At 31.8% G+C, this 9297-nt stretch overlaps 1 pseudogene; it reads left to right on the top strand.

Moving 5' to 3' along the window:
• Positions 1 to 346: 346 nt before the first annotated feature.
• On the top strand, positions 347 to 8878 carry LOC124821161 (purine permease 1 pseudogene; annotated as a pseudogene).
• Positions 8879 to 9297: the final 419 nt, after the last annotated feature.

The raw sequence follows: 9297 nt of genomic DNA, 5'->3' as shown, positions 1-9297 counted from the left end.
TAAAATATACTTAAAAATTTATAGGTATTAAAACTTTACTTTTGAATTAAGTGGAATACTTACAAAATTGTAATTCACTATTTAAATTTGAAATTATCATTCATTTTACTATTTTTCTTTATCCAAAATTATTTGTTTACTCAATCCAAGTCGACTCTCTAATTTTAATTTGAATTTATTTGAATACAATAAAGTAAGGTTTAAACCCTCCGTTGGTCCTCAAGTTTGTATGAAAATCTCAGTTCGGTCCTCGTTTTTTCATCTGTCTCAATTGGATCATATTTTTTGTAAAAATGAGCACATTGTACCATAACCGTTAAGTGGTGTGAGACGGCGTTAAATTGATATGAGCTGGATTTTTTCATTTAGCGACGTGGCATTGTGCACTAAAACACAATGTCCAATCGGCCCCCTCCTTATGCGTCTCTACTTCCTCCGTGGCGGCAACCGTGTCTGGCTTTCCAGCTTCCTCGAAACAGCTGGCTTCCCCTTCATGCTACTCCCCCTCGCCGTCTCTTACTTCCGCCGCCGCGCAGCGGCGGTAGCGGCGGGACCGCTAAACCTAGTCCGGTCTCGATGAAACCCCCTCTCCTCGCAGCCTCCGTCTTCATCGGAGTCCTCACCGGCCTCGACAACTATCTCTACGCCTACGACGTGGCGCACCTCCCCGTGTCCACGTCATCACTCATCATCGCCACACAACTCGGCTTCACCGCCCTATTCGCGTTCCTGCTGGTGCGCCAGAAGTTCACCTCGTACTCTGTGAACGCAATAGTTTTGCTTACCGTCGGCGCCGACGTTCTGGCGCTCCACAGCAGCGGAGACCCCCCCCAGCGAGTCCGTGAAGGCCTACGTGATGGGGTTCGTGGTGACAGTAATCGTTGCAGCATTGTACGGCTTCGTGTTACCCATGGTGGAGTTGGTGTACAAAAAAACCAAACAACCCATTACCTATTCCCTTGTCATGGAGATTGAGTTCGTGATGTGCTTCTCTGCCACTCGCTTTTGCCTCATCGGCATGATCATTAACAACGACTTTAAGGTATACTTAACAACGTATTAGCCGTAAAAATAGTTAATTTTGTTATTAATCACCTGAATTTATGGCAGATGATTCCGAGAAAAGCTAAAACATTCAAGCAATGCCACGTCGCTAAATGGAAAAAATCCAGCTCATATAAATTTAACGCCGTCTCACACCACTTAACGGTTATGGTACAATGTGCTCATTTTTACAAAAAATATGACCCAATTGAGACAGATGAAAAAATGAGGACCGAACTGAGATTTTTATACAAACTTGAGGACCAAGGGAGGGTTTAAACCATAAAGTAACTTTTATTTGGTGCCACCTAGCTTATGATATAATCCTATGGATACGAAGGGTCATAAGTTTTTTTTTTTTCAGAAAACAATATTAATATTTTTAAATGAAACTTTTAATAAGTTTTTTAATTTAATATCGTCGGGCTCTTGGCTTTTGGTGAGATAGAGATTTCAATGTGAGCATGGTGATCGGGCCAGTTCAACAAGATGATTTCGAAACCGTATTTTGTTTTCTTACTGCGATTGTGGTTCCCCTGTCCCCCTCCTCCTTTTCAGTTTTTACGTGTCAAGATGAGACCAAATCTAAGTTTGATTGACCACAGTTTAAAGACAATAACAAAGTGGGCCCATGGGGCCCACGAGCCCACCAATAGTTGGCTACACAGTTAATTACAATAATGCGGGCGGGCCCACTAAGCTGCTTCGTGCTTGTACATAATGGTCTTCCATTGGGCATGGGCCCCACCAATAAAGAGTTACCGGCGGCTGAGGCTTCCCAACAGTAGACACTCTCAAAGGGTGAGGTGATTGGACTTTTGAGTTACAAAAATATTTATTCTAATGTAATATAATATCATATTAATATTATAATAACATTGCTCCACAATAGTTGCATTAATTATATGAGATGTGTCTCTTATTGAACCTGTTGACAATCATCTGAAGTTAATAATGAAGATTTGAAACTGGTTTTGTTTTTGTTTCATCCAAACCCATTTTTTTATTACCTTGTATCTTCTACTAAACAAAATGCAAGTAATTAGTTCTGATTTTATTTAGATTAAAGTGGTGCAATTTTGTATTCAAATAATTGGTGCAATTTAAAAAAATAACTTATGTCAACTTTGTGTTGTATTTTTTTTTTATTTTAATTGAAGTTGTGTTAGTTTGATACGATGTATTATAATTGTTTTAATTAAAGTTGTGTCAGTTTTGTATAACTTTAGTATATTATGATATAAACTAAAATCATAGCAGTTTGATATGATTTTAGTGTATTATGATATAAATTAAAGTTGTGTCAGTTTTTTTAGTATATCATGATATAAACTAAAGTTGTGTTAGTTTCTACAATGTTAGTACATTCTATTTTTTAAAGAAAAAATTAATTAAAGTTGTGTTAATGTGACACAATTGACTCTAGTAAAAAAAAATTATGCTAAGTTGACACGACTTTTTCACAATGAAATCATACTAACGTCACATTATTTACCCATTTTTATAATTTTTTAAAAAAATTTGCACCATTTTGATAAACTTGAAAGAAAAGTTGCATAATTTTTTGTGTCTTTTGTCATTCCCGTGTATTGCTAGACATATTTGTTTATAAAATTAATACATTTCCTCGCATAAACTTTTGTAGTGTATGAGATCGAGGACCTCTCAATTATGTTACTCATAGTCTTTAACCGGGTTATACAATGCAAATGAGATCTCGTTGCCTACCGGAACCTAGCCACGTACCGGATACCATGTTAGCGATATTGAATACCGAAAGACTATGAAGGATGAATCACTTGGTCAAGTGCCAGGCACGTGGCACCAAATACCAGATACCAGGTAGTCTGTCTCTCACTAATGTATAAATCTTTTTTACAACTATGTCACTCATTGAGTTAGGTACCGCGTATCGATGTCTTCGTATGCTTGCTGGGAAAATTTTTGCGTTAGACAACTTAGCCAAAAGAAAACAAGGATGACATTTTCCAGATAAGCTAATAATGGAGTCTTTGAACCAATGGACCCATAACTGAGGTCCAATCATATGGGGTCATGGTCAGCAAAATATTCTTATAGTACTATTGTTATCATGATTTAACTTCTGTTTTTTCATTAATCTTAATTTTGACGAAAATTTCTAACATAAACATCGAAGAATCTTCTGCAAACATCATATCATCTGATAAAGGACAAGGAAGTTTAGAGAACGAATATTGAATAATTAAAATCAATATAGTCAAAAAAGACTTTATACATTTGATTAAAAAACAGTATTAAAACTGTGAAGTGACTAATGTATATAATTAACTACAAACCTAACATTAACATAAATGAGATAAAATAAAATTTGTAGCCATTCTACGTATATTGAAAACATACAATGATAATATAAAAAAGATAACTTGAAATCGAATTTCATAATCAACTTAATGACTCATCAAAATTTCAATATGATTTGTATTATAATTATTTTCTTACTCCAAAGTTATAATTCCTTGATAATAAAAGTTTAAACTTTAATGTAAAAACATTGATTATTTTATTTTTCTACTTGACACAATATTCATATATAAACCTGGTAGTATAACAATATCAAGACATTGAATGTTATATATCAGGTCTAATATAAAATTTATTGATTGATCAATCTTATTTTAAAAAAAATATAATCCTGCACGCCCAAAAATAGTTATTGTTGTTCCCAAACAGCGCTTTGTTTTATTCAATACTCTTAAAACAGTTATTAGCACAGCCTTTGAATTTATATTGAACAAAAGAGAAAACTACATTTACGATTTTTACTTTGATTCGTTAGTATCGACTTTCTCAAGAAAGAGGCTTCAATCTAAAATAATTGGCAGTGTCTGCTAAAAGTACTTTTAACATAACATTACATTTTTATATTTATGTAAGATTTTAATTTTATTGAAAGATATATTTTTCAATAAATAAATAATAAATGTTTATAAATACAGTATACATGTTATTTGTATTATATTAAAAATTATATCTCTTTAAACATCATTTTATCTTAATTCTTTCTACGTTTAAAAAATAATTAGAATTTGTTAGTGTTGTCGTTAGATTAAATCCTTTAGAAGGCAACGAGATAATCATTACAGTAGTTGATTAAATTTGTTACTTGGGTAAAGAGTTCAATTCACATTATTTTTTTGGGGGGGTTTGAGTAGTTTTAAAATTTGGAGATTCTGTTGATATAAGATTTGTGAGTTAATGGTTGTATCTATTTTAGTTTAGGTTTGATTATACATGTAAAATTATGTTTAGTTGGAATATGATTCTACAATGTCTGAATAAAGATTCGATTGTATTTTTGTCATGGGAAGCTTATTGGCATTTTGGGATTAATTCAACATAATATAGATGATATTGTATGTTAAAATGGGAGTTTAGGTAGGTGTTTGTGCTAAATTAATTATTATCCTCTTTATTGATAGAAAAAATAATAGTATTTTTGGATGTGATATTTTTAAGTACAATGTAATATTATATTCATTACTCAATATTACTTGAAAAATAATATGAGGTTTAAGTGGATAATAATTTAGACATATATGTTACTTTGTAGTTTTTTTAATTTGTTTATTTAAAAAATTATTTATTTTGTGTTAGAGGAGGATTTTGTTACCCGCTAAAGATTGTGATATGATAATGAAAATACTACATGTTATGGTTAAGACAATGTTATATGATTTATTTATTTATTTAATTCATGTATTTTTTTATTTTGTCTTAATTCAGTTTTATTTTTATTTTTAAACTGGAACAATTTTCTCATTTTTTAAATTGAGACTAATTTTAACTTTTATATAAATGATATAATGGTTATAATCATATTTTTATTAATATTTTAAATAATATTAAGTTTATTTAAATTTATATTTTACATCAAATTTTATTTAAATTGTTTTAGAATTTTAAGTATATTTATTCTAAATGGTTATAAAACTCTTTTAAAATCTTACATTTGAGTTTATAAAATTTATATTTTTAAACCAACTCTAATATTATTGATATGTAAATATTTGAAACAAAATTTAAATAAACTTACTTTTGTTAAAAATATTTAATAAAAATATTATTATAATATTTATATAAAAGTTAAATTTATTCTTTTTTGATATTAATGGAATTGTTCTATTTTAAAAGAAATTAAAATTAAATTGAAACAAAATAACAAATAAAGTTATTAAATTGAAAATTTTCATACAATATGTATTTCTCCCAGTGTTACGTGTCACATTACATTGTCATTGCCACGTCACAATATCCTTCATTTGACCCATTGATATTTTAAAAAAAATTACAAACTAATACATCACACATAAGTTAAAGTTGTTGTAATGTAATAACAAAAATGACCAAATTACATAACTTTTTCAAAAACCAATTAAAACCAATCAAACTTTGATGACTTATGTTAACTTTTCGAATAAAAATAAAAATCAATAAAGAATTTAAACCTACAACAAATTTATTTCATAAGTATGATAAGATGATGACGACCATGTACATATATAATTAGCGTTTGAATGAATAGAATATATCATGAAATTATTATTTTAAGTAATAATTTTTTTCTTAATTATAATAAATATCATATTGTATAAATGTTTTCTTTAAAAAAGTGTTTTTGTTTTGGCGTCATAATAAGAAATAATTTAATGGTTTTGTTTCTTAAGGCTTGATGTATTAGACACAAAGATGAAGATATCCCACACTTTATTAATGATATTATAGTGTAAATTAAGATGTTAAACAATGAGAAATTGAAATAAATTTGTGCATCGTTATATGTAAAAGTAAATATGCGAATTTTATTGATATTATAATGTGGATTTTAGTTATAAGACAAACATATATTAGGTATGTGTGATTAATTTAAATTAATGTATTCTAGATAATGTGAAATGTTATAAATGTATACAACAAAAAATAATTTTACATATAGTAACAATACAATTACATGAAGAGGATGCTCATATTTTGTTTTATTAAACATATTCATATTATTTTATAAACTCGTAATGGTACATAAATACATACATGTAACAGTTTAGGTATACCATTTATTATTTTATATTAGTATACGAGTATTTTAAATTAGACGAATTACTTTACATATTATTTTAATATGCATCTATTTAATATCCAGATGTGACACCATCTCAACCTTCACTGGATCTGAAAATTTGAGGTATACGTGTGATAAAGATAACGGTTTCTAGTTTTCTTTTTTCTTTTCCCTTATAAAAAGGCACGGGTATTATCTTTTTAATAGGATATTGCCACTATCATTATGATCACATCATCCTTCAATATTTAAGAGCTTAAATCACACTTAATTCTTAATTTCAATCATAAAGTTTATTTTAGCATTTGAAAAGCCTCACAGATAAAGATTTAAATTATTTTTTCTAAATATTATTTTTTTCAGTTAACTAAAACATCTCTTATTAAAGATAAAATAGTGACAAAGTCTAGTTATAGTTATGATTATCCTATTGAAACTAAAGTTGAACTTAAACAAAATTACGAAGAGGATTGAAGAGGATGATGTGTGTGAATTAATAAAGTAATTGACGAAAAAAGAAATCCCGAAATCAAAGGATTTAAAGAAGTTGAAACTTGAAAGGTCGTGAATGGGGTTGATTTGGTGGGTCCCATGGTTGGTGACCAAAAGAGATACGAAGTTGAGAAAAAACCTATCCTACGTAGCCGCCTTCCACTATCTGCATTATATTATTATTAATTTCAAATAATTACGTTATATTGTATGGTCATACGTAGAAAGTTTTAAGGGAAAGCATGATTATAGTACTAGATTTCACCTTATTAAATGCTCCACACACTGTTTCAAATCAACTCCTTCTGAATATTCATTTCTTCTTTCAGGATGCAGAAAACAAGAAGATCCTTCCACCCTTTGCCTCCTTGGGTAAGCCAAGTCCTCACAAATTTTAGTTACACATACCACAATTATTTTTTTTGTGTAAAACTTCAAAATCAAACAACTATAATTTTAGAATGATTTTAGTAATAGAAGATTGTGGTGTAATATATTTTATTCCATCAATTAATTACAAATTAATTTTTCATTTCTAAACACTTCACAAATTAATTATGCAAATAAACTATGTTTATTGAAAAAAAATTAGATACATTGACATAATAATATTTTTGAAAATGTTATCCCAAGTCGTAATTAAGATAAAACCATAACATATATATTCAACGGTTTTATCTTAATAATAGCTTATACTTCTCTCTCTATATATATATTCAATAATTTTATCTTAACAGTAGCTTATACCTTTTTAAATAGGATTATTTTTTACATTTTTTTACTTGTCTACAAAAACTCTTTTTGTTTTTTTAGTTACAAAACTCGTTATATTCCTCTTCCACCACGAAAGAGAAGTTTTTCTTGTTTTGTTCTAATAAGTGGTTGCGTTCAGGTTTATTGTGAATTTCCTTGTCAATTTTTTTCACCCTCTCTTTGTGTTTAGCCTCTAAATAACTTATGTATTATGTCAACAAAATTGAGCCAAATTCTTAATTAATCAAATTCAATTTTAGTTCATTCAAGTTAACCCTAATTTAAATCTATCATAAAAAAAATAAACTCACATACTTTCGTGTATAACAATTATATTTTCTTAATATTGTATCGTAAGACTGAACTCCCGAAGGATCTAACACTACCAGGTCGTTCACTTAGGCCGATCACTAAGGTTGACCACCCAAACCATCCTTGATCAAGACTGACAACCTAAGTCGTCCTTCATCAAGACCGACAACCCATGTCGTCCTCCTTCAAGGTTCAACTCCTTCGTGTCGAGTTCCTCTAGACCTCCTAGTATGGCCAAACAATATGGTCAAATTATCAGCGGTAATGACTCATTAAGACACTAATACAGATTAAGGTGTGGTTGGACTATCATTAGACCAGCGAAAGGTAAATGTTCATTACAACTACTATAAATAAAGGTCTCAGGTATGACTTCGGACATCATCTACATAATATGCATCACTTGCTTTACTAACCAAGCGGTCATCTACTGACATAAACATCAGAGTGTCTTCTATAAGTAACCTTCTGCACGGTGTTGGACGATCGGTAACATGAAGAACCATCTTGGACCCCTTCGTAAACTTGGAGTATGGTGAAGACTTAGACCTCAACTCCATACTCGAAACATTTTGGCATCCACCATGGAGCCCATTGTGCATCTCCTTTGTAAACATAAGGAACCAGTTGAGCGACACAGTGGAAGACGTCAATCTCACAACTGCTTAGCCTCTTAAGGCCTCAACTACTCGACTAGCATGGCCTCACAGGTGCTCGGCTAGACCTTGTCTCACAGGTACTCAACCTAACATGTCTCAACTGCTCAACCAACATGGTCTCACAAGTGCTCGACCAAACCTTGGTCTCCGGAGTACTTGGCCTAGCATCCTCACAGGTACTCGACCAAACCATGACCTCACAGGTACTCAGCCTAACATGCCTCAACTGCTTGGTCAACATGGCCTCAAAAGTGCTTGGCAAGACCTTTGCCTCATAAGTACTCAACCAAACCTTGGACTCACAAGTACTCGACCTAGCATGACCTCAAATTTTCTCGGCCAACATGGCCTCACAAGTACTCGGTCAAACCTTGGCTTCATAGGCACTCGACCTAGCATGGTCTCACAAGTGCCTGACCAACATGGTCTCATAAGTGTTTGGCCAAACCTTGGCCTCACAGGCACTCAACCTAACATGGCCTCACAAGTGCTCAGCCAGCATGGCCTCACAAGTACTTGACTAGGATGACCTTATAGGTGCTCAGACAAACATTGGTCTCACAGGTACTCGGCCTAGCATAACCTCAACTGTTCGGCCTCTTTAGGCTTCAATTCCTCAGCCAACATGGTCTAACATGTGCTCGACTAACGTGGTCTCACAGGTGCTCGACAAAAGTGGTCTCACAAGTGTACGACTAACATGGTCTCAAAGGTGCTTGGCCAACATGGCCTCGCATGCACTTGGCCAGAATAGCCTCAGAGGAACTCAACCAAATCGTGGCTTTAACTACTCGATCAATCCTTGGCCATAATTGCTGGTACACTTTAATAATCAACAAAATTGAGTTAATCAATGTATAACAACCCACAAAGACATGTGCCAACTAAGACTTGTTCTCATCAGAAGCGACCTCTTCACAATCCCTTCGCACATTATAT

The sequence above is a fragment of the Vigna umbellata genome, chromosome 1, assembly GCF_029865625.1.
Source record: "Vigna umbellata cultivar VRB3 chromosome 1, Vumbellata_1.0, whole genome shotgun sequence".
Classification (NCBI taxonomy): Eukaryota; Viridiplantae; Streptophyta; class Magnoliopsida; order Fabales; family Fabaceae; genus Vigna; species Vigna umbellata.
Note: the sequence above shows the minus strand (reverse complement) of the source record. Positions and strands in the feature narration are given on the sequence as shown.